This window comes from Triticum aestivum, chromosome 6B (assembly GCF_018294505.1).
Source record: "Triticum aestivum cultivar Chinese Spring chromosome 6B, IWGSC CS RefSeq v2.1, whole genome shotgun sequence".
Taxonomy (NCBI): Eukaryota; Viridiplantae; Streptophyta; class Magnoliopsida; order Poales; family Poaceae; genus Triticum; species Triticum aestivum.
Window position 1 is genome coordinate 133,150,397 of NC_057810.1, and position 14,328 is coordinate 133,164,724.

A 14,328-nucleotide genomic window follows, 5' to 3' on the forward strand; every position below is an offset into this window, starting at 1 on the left:
ATGGCGTTTGCAACTCACAGCTAAATGTCGAACAATCTAAACCATACTATACATCAAACAATCTCACATTTTATTTGAATTTGTGATAATGTGTGGCGTTTGCAGCTTACAACTAAATATCGAACAATCTAAACAATACTATATATCGAACATTCTCACATTTTATTTGAATTTATGGTAATGTGTGGTGTTTGCAACTCACATCTAAATACTTGTAGGCGTAGGGGGCGGGGCACCATACATAATGTGATAAACACATTATACATATGAGACATGGTTTAGATTATGAAGATCTAGCTAGAGCTAGAAATGTAATGTGATTTGAAATCAACATAAAGTGGATTAAAAAAATCGAGTTCGAGTTCATATAGTACACATAGTTCATATGTAACTCGACTAATCATGTGGTGTGTTGTGAAGATAATACACAAACGATGGTTTAACTTGACAATAATGATGATTGTAGATCTTATTAAAACAGAGAAACGAATTCAAATGCTTTGACTTCCCAACAATCATTACTGTAGATCTTATTCAAATAGAGAAACGAATTCAAATTTAGTTCATTGAAGCGGTAGTATATACGTTTGGAATGCACTAAAACATTCATTTGAGTAGTAGGTTGCATGCATTATACACGTAGCGAAATATTTTAATTGAACATAACATGAATTCAAAGTTTTGAATGACATTTGTAGTGGGCATTGATTTGGTACAGTACACAGTAGGCTTGTTTGGAAATTTCAACCTACGCCTTGTTAGCCCGAAATATTTAAGATATATCTTTGTCTCGTCGTGCTCCGACAACTCCCTCCATCTCAACCCACGCCTTGCTATTCCAAAATTACAACGCGTGCGAAAACTCCCACCTCCTATGAAATCCCGACACGCAAAATGCCCGTGGTAGCCCTGAACCGAAAGAACCGCCTCAAATCGGTGGGGGTACTTTCGTAACTTACCCCACATTTCGGACAAGCGCGTCCCTAAGCCATGGTTCCCCACTGCCGTCCCATCCGCCCACCCATTCATACACTGAGGCTGCGAAAACCCGCGATGAAGCCCCACACCCTGCTCCGTCCGCCACCCAGCCGGAGCCTCTTCCCCGACGACGTCGTCCACAGCAACACCTCGACGTCCCTCATCCATCATACCAGATGAGGATCCATCATCGATCTCGTCGTCCCGCCGGTTCAGCCACCCCGTCCTCCACCTCCAAGGAGCTGCCCTGACATTCCCCTCGTCTTTCGCACCACCTCCATTCCCACACCACCGTCTTCACCTGCACCACCGAAAGAGCATCATCATCACCGTTTCCTCGGATGAAGCTGCGACCTAATCGGGGCCACCAAAGAGGTTGTACACTAATCGCCACATTTTCTTCTTGAGTCAATCTCACGGTGCTGCCGGCGCTCGGTCCCGAGCTGACACGGCACGGATCCATCCACGGTGGCATCACCGGACACTTCCTCCACGGTGTCGCTCCCTCGGCGGTGATGTCCACATTAGTAGGAGCTGCTGCTGCTTTAGCTCTCGCTCGCGTTGCTGCTCTGCTCTTGCTCTCGATCCCCTGCCTGGTCTGCTCTTGCTATTGCTCTTGCTCGCACTGCTGCTCTCGCTCTTGCTCTTGCTTGTGATGCTGCTCCAATTTAGCTACACTTCAGTCGACTGAATCGACTTTTGGGTTAGTCGATTTTCAGGGGGTGGGGGCTCGCCGGGGTGAAGGAAGAACCAGCCGCAGCAGGGAGGAGGGCTCGCCGGAGAGGTACCCCACTATCTATCTTAGGGTTCAGGGTGGGGGCGGTGGTCGCCAGCGGTGGCGGGGCGGTGGCGTGGGGATCTCCGAAGAAAAAGCTCGGCACAGGGGGGCCTAGAGGGATGGCCGGGGCGGCGGCGGACCGGCGGTGGGGAGTGTTTTCGGGGCGGCAGTGGGGTGTGTTTTCAGGGTGGGCGGGGTGGCGCACCGCCGGCCGTGGGCGGCGGGGGGCTGCTGTTTGGCCGGTGGTGGCTGGCGGCTCAGGGGGGTGGAGGTTGAAGATGAACTGCAGGCCCTTGATTTCGTATCCAACGGCTGCAAAATCGACTGACCAGAGATGAAAAAGTCAGTCGACCGACGTGTAGCCTCACCTTGCTAGTGCGTTCAGTTTTGACAGCAAAATTCAGTTTCGACAGCAAAATTCAGTTTCGACAGTTAAGTTCAGTTTCGACAGTTAAATTCAGTTTCAATGGTTAAGTTCAGAGATGAGCGGCTGATGTATTTTACATCTAGCACTTTGTGGTTATGTATTTTACATCATGTATTGGAGATGCTATTAGAATTCCACTCAGGTTAACGTTGTCTCTCTTGTCCTGCTTCAGTATCGGCGTCGTACAACTCACCGGAGCTGCTCCAACGACGAAACCCTCCATCACAGCGGAGCAGTACCTTGGGCTCCATCTCCAGACGCCTAAGATCTTCTCCCCCTTCTCCGACAGCCAAGTCAGACGGAGCATCCTCACCGGCCAAACCAATCACGCTAAGATCGACATGGCTTCGCCAAAGAGGTTGTACACTTGTTGCATCTCTTTTTTACTCTACATGTTATATATATTGTCCATTGAGCACACGTAGTAACGGGACATACGATTATTTTATCCTACTATATGACAAGCAGTGACGTACCAGGCAACTTAGTTTTCCGTGATGGACTCTCTTGAACGCCATCTTTATTTATTTCTACATGTTTGAGCTGTGCATTTGTCGATTGCCCTGGGAGTTGAGCTAGTAGGGCAGTGGCCTGGGTCCAAAGTAATAGAAGTAACACAAAAACATTTTTTAGTGTAGGCTTTTCCTTGCTCAAGCCTGCCTACTAGAATCGCCAGTGCTTGAAAGGAAAAGTGAATGAAAAACATAGGAATTGGGAAGTTTCCTATGGTACTACTATTGATGAATTTGGTTCAAAGGAATGGAGCAAAGGAAAACTATAGGATTTGTTCCTTTAGTGTCTCCTTGAAAGAAAAAACGTAGGAATTTTAATTTTCACTTGTCCTCCTTTTCAAATTCCTATTCATGAAGCACAAGACTAAGAGATAGTAGCATAATAACATTATAACCGTACATTTTCTTGTGGTTTGACTTAATCTCACCATGCTTCTTTGCATCATGTGATCTTCCAATTGTTGTGAATCAAACACCCAGATTGGCAGAAATCCTGTGTTTTTAAATTCTCTATTTTGCACGTGCATTCTATCCTATTCCTGTCTATTTCCTATCCCTGCATTGTTGGAATCCTCCAATTCAAACGAGCCCTTACAGAATTACTTCTCTTACAGATAGTTGTCAAAGAAAACCTTGCGTGGTTTGTCCCGCTCCTGCTGCGTCGTCGTCCATCCCAACTCAGCTACTCCAACGACAGAAGGGTCAAGCACAGCAGGGATCCGGCCTCTAGACTGTCTTTCTCCGCCTTAGATCTTCTTCCCCGCCGTCAGCAGCCATGAAAACTGCATTACCATCATCAACCGAGCAGATGACCTCGAGGACTACACGGGTCTGCAAGAGAGGTCGCACTCTTTCGTGTCTGCTTACGTTATGCATCACTTAATATTACATGCTACTTTATCGTCCTGTTCACCGATTAGACTCTGAGTCAGCTCCAAACTAATGGTCAAACTTGAGTTTTTAAATGGTTGTGGGGTACATATCGGGGCCGCAATCAATAGTATCTATCTACTATATGGTTAATCTCGGGTGTCTACTATGAGTTTCATGTTGGGTGGGAAACAAACAGTAAAGAAGCCATTATCTGTATTTTTTAACTAAAGCCATTATCTGCCTGCTATTATTGGTTTTGGGTCTATCCACAGCTTGCTACCATCACTCTGGATTTATGCATGCACTCCTTACATAATCTCACTATGTTTTATTCCTATGCATGACAGTTATTGTAAAGAATGGAACTGAACATGTAGAGCAAAAGAGACGAGCCTTGCGTGGCTATAAAATTTCATGCAGACGTCGCTCCATGGTAGGCGCAAAGGCAGCCCCCCCCCCCTCCATACATTTCGGATTGTAATCGAGAGGAAGATATCTGTTCTGAGGGGGATTCAGAAGGAGAAGACAACTCCTATTTACCCCCTGAGGTCTTCTCTCTAACTTGGCATGCTAATGTTGGTTATATCATGCATATGGTGCCTTGAATTGCTTACTTTATACATCAAATATGTCATCTACTTAGTTTAGACATCCTTTGTGCGAATGCCATCTGTTTAGTTTATTCATCATTTATGTGAATTATGCAACGCCATCTTGTTTAGCCAGGCATCATATATGTGAATTTTGCAATGCCATCCTGCTTAGCCAGTCATCTTATATGTAAATTATGTTAGGCCATCCTTTTTTCATTACATATTACATTTGTCAATAATGTTAGTACATTCAACTGCTCTTCATGTGCATCAGCCATTTGACACGGTGATGGCAAATTCTGGAATGAAAACAAGGTCTTCAGAGGAGACTATGCTATCTGACAAAGCACATATCTCACTGGTTACGGATAGCTCCTCAGAGGAGGATTCAGAGACAGATGACCAGTCCTATTCCGCCCCCCCCCCCCCCCGAGGTGTATGCTCTAACTTGGCAGGGTTATGTTGCTCATATCGTGCGTATGGTGTCTCACATTGCTATGTCATTTGATTAGTTTAGACATGCTTTGTGTGAATGCCACCTGTTCAGTGTCTAATTACCATATATGTGAATTATGCATTGCCATCTTGTTGCAAGACATTATATATGTGAATTATACAATGCTATCTTATTGCAAAGGCATTATATATGTGAATTATGCAATGCCATTCTGTTTAGCCAATCATCATGTATGTGAATTATATCATGCTATCATTTTTTTTGTATTACGTGTTCCATTTGTCGACAACGTTTCTATAATCAACTACTCTTCCTGTGCATCAGCCATTTGAAGCGGTGATGGAAGTATCTGGAGTGAAAACAAGGTATTCAGAGCTGACAATGCTACCTGCTGAAGCAAACATCTTGCTGGTTACAGAGAGCTCCTCAGAGGAGGATTCAGAGACTGATGACCAGTCCTATTCCCCCCTGAGGTCTATGCTCAAACTTGGCACGGTTATATTACCCATGTCATGCATGTTGTCTTGCATTGCTTAGTTTTTACATCATATATGGATTGCTATCTGCTTACTTGCTTACTATATAAATCATATATTTGAATTATATCATGCCATCATGTTTACATAGTACATACACATCATCTATCTAAATTATGGCATGGCAACCCATTTAATAAAGACATCATATAGTTATATCATCTCATCCTGTTTAGTGTTTACAATCATCATATTTTGAATTATGGCATTCTATCCGTGAATGTATGTGAATTATGGCATGCCAACCTATTTAATAAACACATTATATAGTTATATCATGTCATCCTGTTTACATAGTCATCATATTTTGAACTATGTCTTTCCATCTTTTTTAGTTAGCCATCATAATGTGAAATTGTGTCATGCTATCCTGTTTAGTTAGCCATCATATACGTGAAATTGTGTCATGCTATCCTATTTGGTTAGACAACATAAATATGAATTATTTCATGCCCTCTTTTATTCCCCACTATCCCACTATCCATTGCACCTGTCCATCATACAATGTCTATACTTTCAATTACTTTTCTTATTTATCAGCCATTTCAATTGGAGAGGGTGATGGCAGTATCTAAGGGAGTAACAACACGGTCTTCAAAAAAGATAGTGCTACCAGTTGATGCAGATAGAACCACGGTTGTACTTGCCCAAGGACCAGATCCACCACACATAACCCAGACTCTCGCAGATTGTACCCCTACCCAGTTGGACAGAGAACCAGCTACACCCCTTCTAACCCCAACCCCGACAGATAGTAACCTAGTTCCAGTTGACACAGCACCGTCTCCACCATAGAGCACCCAAACACGAGCAGTTAGTAAGGGAACTGCAGTGCCCAAAGCACGAGGACCACCACTCTGAATCCCAACTCAACGCTTAAAGGAGAAGAAGATTTGTTCTCAGGTCAGGTTCTGTAGCTATGGTTCATACTCCTTTGCTCTTGCATTACTGTATTTACTCATACCAACTATTTTCAAATTTGAAGGATGGAAATTAAACTCCAATGGTGCAACAGGTATGTTTCAAACCTTTTTCTTTAACTGGTTTGCTGTTGTAACCTGCTCTATGTTGATTTCAGTTTCAATTGAATAAACAGTTATGTTCTCATGTCATGCACATTAAAAGTCTTGTTATTGCTCTATAGTTTCCCACACTTATATTCTGTCTATTCTGCTTTGTCTTGAACAAATATTATTTGAACTATGTCTCTATCTTGATTTGGCAACAAAAACTAGAATGATATAGACCATAAAGTGACCATAGTATATAGATATATGTTTGTTTCATGGTGTTATCCTGTTCACTTTACTACTGAACTCATTTACCAAAATGAGTTTCATATACAACATGGTAAACCTATGATGTGTCTGCTTGTTTCTCTTTTAGAATGCAGACAAAATATTGGAGAACAGTACCGTGTTATGCAATGGTAAAGGAAGTAATGCAGATAAGGTTCAATATAGTGAGACATCCCTGTTGGTCTCCAAGAAAGCTGATAAAAACTATCTTGACGACAGTGAGAGAACCCAAAAGTCATGTCTTGATGTAGTATTCGAGTTACTGGCCACTACTGCTGGCACAAGCTCTTCGAACTCGCTGCCTGAATTAGTTCGTCTTCTTGAGTCTCAACTTCAAGTTGAAAGACATCGATCAGATGTGCTATGACAGGAAGCTGAAGGACTGAGGAAGTCCCTGCAGAATTCAGATGCATATTTCCTGGTGCAACAGCAAGCGCTGGAGGATTTAAGCGCCAAACAAGAGAAAGTTAATAAGCTTGCTAAGCATCTTGCCAGCATTATGGGTACCCAGGATATTGTTTCTTGAGATCTTCTGAAGTGGTTTCAGTTCTGGATTTGTTTTGCTGCGGCGTTTATTTGCACTGGTCACCAACTTTGACAACCAGTGTATATAATATGATGCTTTGTTCCCTATATTTGCACTGGTGGCAAACTTTGATGCCCAGTGGATGTAATATGTGTAATAGCCATGATAGCCTAGCGTTAGTTGCTTGCTTATTTATTTCCTTGTTGTCTTGTTTATTTTTTTGCTTGTAGTCATTGCAGTTCTTTTTCCGCGGTTTGCTAGTGGCTGCAATAACCTATTTTTTAAAACTACGCCACAATAACCATGGGCTAATATTTACTGTAGTGACACTGGGCCTTCTACAGGCCGTAGAAACAATGGGCCTTCTACGGGTCGTATCATCAATGGGCCTTATACGGGCCGTATGATCGATTGGCCAAACATGGGCCAAACAGACTGCATTATGGCTGTAAATGGCCTAGAGTTGGAATCGTCCGTTCATGGGCCGACCATAATGGGCCATCGTTAATAGGCTGTATTTGATGACGCTATGAAAATGGCCCAACGTATTAATAGACCACAAACGGGCCGACTATAACAACGGGCTGAATTTGGCCCACAAGCAGAAAATGATAGTAATGGGCCGTAAGTAAACGAATGCTGGAAATGAGCCCAAGAATAAATGGCTCTGAGAAGTCCGAAAGATAAAATGGGCTGGAAACGGCCCAACGGAATAACGGGCCGTTAATGGGTATAAAGTGATACACTGTTCATTAGGGGCCAATTTCACCACGGGCCGTTAATGGGTGTAAAGTGATACATTGTTCATTACGGGCCAGTTTCACCACGGGCCGTTAATGGGCCAAGAGTTACAAAGGGATTCATATGGGTCGAAAGACATCATGCGCCATACATGGGCCAGAAGTGAAAACGGGCTGGAATCATATTGGATGGCCCAGATGACGCCACTGGGCCTAATTCAGATAGGGCGTAACGGGCCTTGGGTTAGCGGGCTGTAAATGGGCTATATGCGAATAGGCCGTTAACAGGCTTTCCATGGACCGGCCCGCCACCTTTTGACCAAGTCAAATGGGCCGGCCTTTTCACATGAATGGGCCTCTGTTGGGCCGTGTCACGTGTCGACGTATCATAGGCGCCTTATGTCCAATGAGTGGATGACATCTGTCCCAACGATGAACCGACACGTGTTTCCTCCAACCAATGATGATTTTACACGTGGAAAATCCCCATTGGTCTGGGCTGTTAACGGGTTATCGGATCCAAAACCCGACCTGATAGCTTAACGGCGTTCCGTTACGGTGGATGCCACGTGTCGGTCACCCTTGATGAAAGCACTTCTGTGACGCGCGATTTATCATCATGGAAGTGGACACTTCTATGATGATAATTTTGGTAATGTCATGGAACACTTCTACGACAGCACAGGTATGACTATCTTGATTCTGTCATAAAATCGTCATGGATGTACATGCATGACAAAAAACGCAACCTACTATGACAAACACGTATCATCACGGAAGTGTATTTTTTTGTAGTGTTGCTCGGTGGCTCATGGGGGTCCGGAATACTGTTTCCATGAGAATAGCCCCCAAGCCCACCGTCTTGAAGCTGGTAAACTAACATCATACCTCTGGTCGAGGACTCATCACCTGAGTAGATGAGAGTCTCTCCTCCAGATGCCGAGTTCTCTGCAAGATCCATGCCATGTGCGAAACCAACGAAAACACGCTTCCGGCTGGATTGAAACCAAGCAGGTTGTGTGCGACGAGCCGACTCGATGATGTCAGTGGAGGTGTCCGGCTCAGGCTCAGATCCACCAATCTTTCCGATGAAGACATGAATTCTACCGAAGGGGACCAGGTACCCGTACTCGATTGAGTCGGCCTCGGGGCCCTAGCCAACGTCGTCGATGTAGAGCTTGCCACAGTGACTCTTAGTCATCCTGCCAACGACATATCCCTCGATCCCTGGAAAAGAGCCCTTCAAGAACTCGAAACCACTGTGCGCTGGCCCCACGGTGGGCACCAATTGGCATGGGGTTACCACGGCAGATGCCCTTGTGAAAGGACTTAGGTGTGAGGCCATCGCTACGATGACTAGCTTAAAGGGGTTGAGTGGGATGAAGGACACGAGTTTACCCAGGTTCGTCCCCTCATGATCGAGGTAAAAGCCTACGTCATGCTTTTAGTTGTATTACTTGAGTATCGATTACAAGGAATCGGATTTGCCCGACCTAGCTATCGATTGATTGTAGCTTAAGTTTACCCGCCGCAGAGACTCGCCTTTATATACACTGGTCGAGGACCTGGGCTTACAAGAGTCCGGGTTGGGTTATACCACGTAACCGATCCTGGCTCTAAGTCGCCCTGCCTTCTTGGGCAAGTCGCCATTGGGCGGCTTACACCTCCGGGTCACGCACCGTCTTCTGGCCTTGGGCTTCCGTCCGGCCCACCTCGTAAGTCGCCTTCTTGGCTTCATGTCTTGGTCTTGTGGGTCTATCTAAGGCTTTTACTGTTAAGTCGCCAATATCCTAACCCGGCCCTTCTAGAGCGGGTTATCCCGTGGGGTTATATCCCCAACAGAAGGGGTTTATGAGAACGAAAGCAACTTTCTTCCGTAGAACTAAATTCATCATTGGAAACGGTAATTCAACAAGATTCTGGGAGGATACATGGTTAGGGGAGACACCTTTAGCCACACAATATCCATCTATCTATAACATCGTACAACGTAAGGAGGCTTACGTTGCTACAGTATAATATTCCAACCCTCTAGATATTCAATTCCGAAGATCCTTGGTAGGAGACTGATGGGACGCGTGGCTAATCTAGTCAGAAGGCTGATGGATGTTCTCCTCTCTGATGAGGCTGATAGTATTCACTAAAGATCAACTATGAATGGCATCTTCTTAGTGAAATCTATGTATATGGACCTAATTAATTCTGGTCCAATTCTGAATTTGATACATATTTGGAAGATCAAGGTCCCGTTAAGAATCAAAATCTTCATGTGGTTTGTTCATCGGAAGGTGGTTCTGACTAAGGATAACTTGTCAAAACGTAATTGGGAGGGTAGTCAAAGGTGTAGCTTTTGTGATCAAGATGAAACAATCAAACACCTCTTTCTCGATTGTCAGATGGCCAAACTATTATGGTGTTCAGTTCATATAGGCTTTAATATCACCCCTCCAAAATAGTATACACACGTTATTTTGGGACATGGCTAAATGGTGTAGAGACAATTGCGAGACATATTTGGATATGAGTATGTGCATTACTTTGCGCTATATGGGACTGTAGAAATGATATGGTTTTTAACAGACAAACTCATATAATTTTTTTGCAGGTTATCTACAGGGCCACTGCTTGGATCCGTATGTGGTCGTTACTCATTCCTGTGGAAGTCAGGGAGCCTTTGGTTACTGGGTCTACCCGATGAAAGATGGTAGTTCGGGATATCTACAACCGTGTGTATGACGGTCCAGTAATAGAATAGGTGTTTAGTCATCTAGTCTTGTTTTCGCTGGTTGTGGCATATTTTACTTGGTTTTTACCTTTTCAGCTCTGAGCGAGCTTATTCTGGATCATAGTCCTTTTGGATATTTTGATTAATAAAGGGGGCTGCATGCATCATTCTGATGCAGAGGCTGGGGCCCGGGGTAATCTTCCCTTTCTAAAAAAAGATCTGTGAAAGTTATGAAGAAGAAATATCCACCGTTTCCTGGTGTGATCATTGGTCCACATACATCACTATATATTATTTCCAACAGTTCACTTGCTCGTTCAGGATGACACGTTCATGATACTCTCTATGGTTTCCGTTTCGATGAAATGGAGCCAGGGCAGGAGCCCTTTTCCTCTTAGAACACTTTATTGTTTGCACCTAGCATATTTGCATCAACTTGCTCTACTGGAGAGCCATTATATTTATCAAATTACACATCAGTACTTAACAGGCGCATTGGATTTGCGGCAGATTCTACTCTCTCTGTTCCATATTACTCGTCGTTGATTTAGTACAACTTTGTATTAAATCAGCGACAACTAATATGGAACGAAGGGAGTATATGATTATGAATTCGCCCCATAATCAAAAAGAAACATTTCAATGCATTTAGGATCATGTTTAGATAGATGATATTTATTGACAAATAAACAATTACCACCAAATATATTTCAATGCGAGACATTTACTACCAAATATTTCAACGAACCGAAGGATTGTATCCGGTGTAGCATTTGCGTCGAAGCGCCTCTGAAGTTTCAGCAAATCAAATGAACAAGATCAGGATCCGAAGATATCATCGCCACCGGATTCTGCAGAAATCTCATCACATCATCATAACCATGTGGTAAATATCACCCGCAAAAGAAAAAACATGTGGTAAATATTAGAACCACTGTCTGTGGTACAAGCCGAACGAGGGGCACGTGAATGTTTGCTTGTGCCAGCACTCATTTACTCAGCAAACACGCATTATGCACACCCCTCTTTTCCCTCCAAAGCAAAAACGGCGCTGGCATCCCCGGAAAAAGCCACCCCATTTGAGCATCTTCAGCCGTTTGGCCCCCCAGAACATGGAAAAAGAACGGCATGGGTGCGAACCAGCGCTAAACTGACCTCTGGGGTTCGGTTCGCTCTTAGTCATAGGCCGACGGTCGCCGCGGGTTCAGCGAAATTCGTTTCAAAATTTTGCAAATTCGGTGATTTTTGCAGGAACTCGGCCATACTTCATCGAAATTTGTATAAAAACGTAAAAACATCCAAGAACTATGCCTAACTTAAAAAACAAACTAAAAAGCCTAGCCGCCGCCGTCGCCGTAGTCGTCGTCTACATGCCGAGAAGCCTGTAGAAGTGGGTGTAGTCGTCGCCGTCGCCGTCGTCGTCGTCGTTGCGCGCCTCGCCTGCGACGTCCCTGCTGCAGCCCTGGCCGAGGTCGCCGACACGTGGTGGGGCGCTTGACGGCCCGGCCTTGCCCTCCTCGTAGCTGTCGATGACGATAACGCCACCCTCCTCGGCGCGACGACAGGCCTGGTGCTCCAGGTACGCCCGGCGCTGGCGCGCACCTGCTCGCGGACGTAGTCTTCCTTCGCCTATTTGAGGGCGGACTCGTCGTCGGGGGCTACCATGTCAACATGCTCCGGCTTCACGGGGGGCAAGCCCAGCTCGGGCTTCGGCCGGACCAGGCGCAGGGAGCGCCTCGCCGGTGCCGTCGCAGGCGGTGAGGGCTCGTTGATGATGAGGGCGCCAGTGCGAGCGCGACGCCCGAGCGGTGTCCCCTCCGGCTCGGGCCTGGCGGGGTGGAGGGCCGGCGAGCCGGAGCCCGACGACGAGGACGACCCCGGCTTCATTCGCCGTGGCATCCAGGAACTGCCGCGGCGGCGAGAGAAGGACGACCACGTCGGGTACTCCAGTCGCGGCACGTTGCCGGTCTCGATGTGGTCGAGGACGGCGTCGAGGGTGCGGCTGGGGACGCCCCACCACTCGCGCCGTCCTTCGGCGTTGAGGCAGCCGGGGGAATGATGCCGTTGGCGGAGGCGATTTGCTCCTCGCAGCGGCGCTGGAAGTACATCGTCCACAGCGTTTCGCTGTCAGGCGCGTACCTCGGATGGTTCCGCTGCTCCTCCGTCAGGGAGGAGCGGATGCGGGCGATCTCCGCCCGCCGTGGCGCCCCTTCGGGTACCGGCGGCACCGGGACGCCGCCGGCGCTCAGTCTCCACGCCCCCGGCACGCGCATGTCAGGGGGCGCCGGGTACTCGGCCTCGTAGAGAAGGCGCGTCTCCGGCTCTTGGAGGTGTCAGCGGCCGAAGCTGTTCGCCGCTGCGCCGGCGCCTGGGAACCTCTCGGCCATGCTTTGCTCGTTGGCAGGGGTAGTAGGGGGAGGTTGTGGCGCTCACCGACGGGGAGAAGGCTTTTTGCGAGAGGGAGATGGGGAGGGGGAGGCTGTGGCGCTCGCCGGCAGGGAGTGGGTGCCTTTTATAGCCGAAGCGGGGCGGCGGGGAGGCGGCATGCGGGAGGACGCATGGCGGGAGCGGGAGGGACACGCGTCGGCGACGTCTTCACTGCGCCGCCCGTGAGGCATCAATGGAGGCTGACCGGCGCGGCAGCGCGATATCCTTAGCATTGATCCCTACGGGAACCGATGCGATGAGGGCGACAAAGCGGCCGTCTCGCTGACTCGGCGGGCCCGCGACTCTTTCGCGCCAGAACACTCGCCCCGGCGCCCCCGGGCGCCCCCAGCGCGCCGGGTTCGGCTGGGTCCGCCGGCGCTGAATTTGGCCCACACCGGCGAAAAACGGGCTCCTCGGGACGCGACTGGGCCGTTTTTTTCGGCGCCGGCGCAAAAAAAAACGCGTGGGGAGGCCATGTTGGGGGCGCGGCTGGAGATTCTCTTAGTAGTAGAAGTAAGGAAACCCCTGCGCGTGGCCGGGGTGCGCCATCCGGGCCGTCTGTCCACAAACGACACCGGCATCCGACGGCCCATGTCCCTCCACCACGTCCGGAAATAGCGATGTGGCGTCCATGGGGTAGGTGGACGGCTGCGCTAGACCGACCATAAGGAAAGTGGACGGCAGCGCTATGCAGCGGCCTACTCTGTGGCGGCGCTATGCCGGAGGAACGAGGAAGGAAGAGGGGAACGAGGTGGGTTCTGTGTCATTCGTGGTTAGGCAACTTATCCCACTTCTCATAGCGCAGGTTACGTGGGGGTCCACGAACATGAATTATATGAGCTTTTAAGTGGGCGTCGTGGATGGCACGTGTCCACTTGCAGCCTGAAAACGGACAAAACACACGTCAATTTGGGTTGTCAGAGTTGCTCTTAGAGCAACTAACGTGCAGACCCATTTCGTCCGCATGTGTTCATTCCATTTGGGTCGTCGCGGACAGAGAAGTCGGCCCAACACGCCGACCCAAAATGAATGCGTGTTCGATTTTCATTCGCCTCTTGACCCATTCCCGGCCTAAATTTGAGTCTCATTTGCGTCGATGAGGACACGAAATGGACGCACGCGACGCGCGCCTACTCCTCCCCTGGCTCGCCAGCCGGTGGCTCAACGGCCACCATTTTCCTCCACTTTCCCAAAACCCTCCCGCCCACTCGCCATGGACGACACGCCAACCCTCGATGCCACCGCCGGCCTCGCCTCCCTCGCCTCATCCGGCCTCACCTCCCTCGCCTCATCCGGCCTCACCTCCGTTGCCTGCGCCAAAGGCAAGCCCCAGGCTCCCCGCAAGACCGCGACGCCGCCTAAGAAGAAGAAGTAGCTGACGGTCGAGGAGCGGGTCATGCAGTCGGCTAAGAGGAAGGGACGGAGACACACGTAGGACGCCAGATCCGAAGCGGCAGC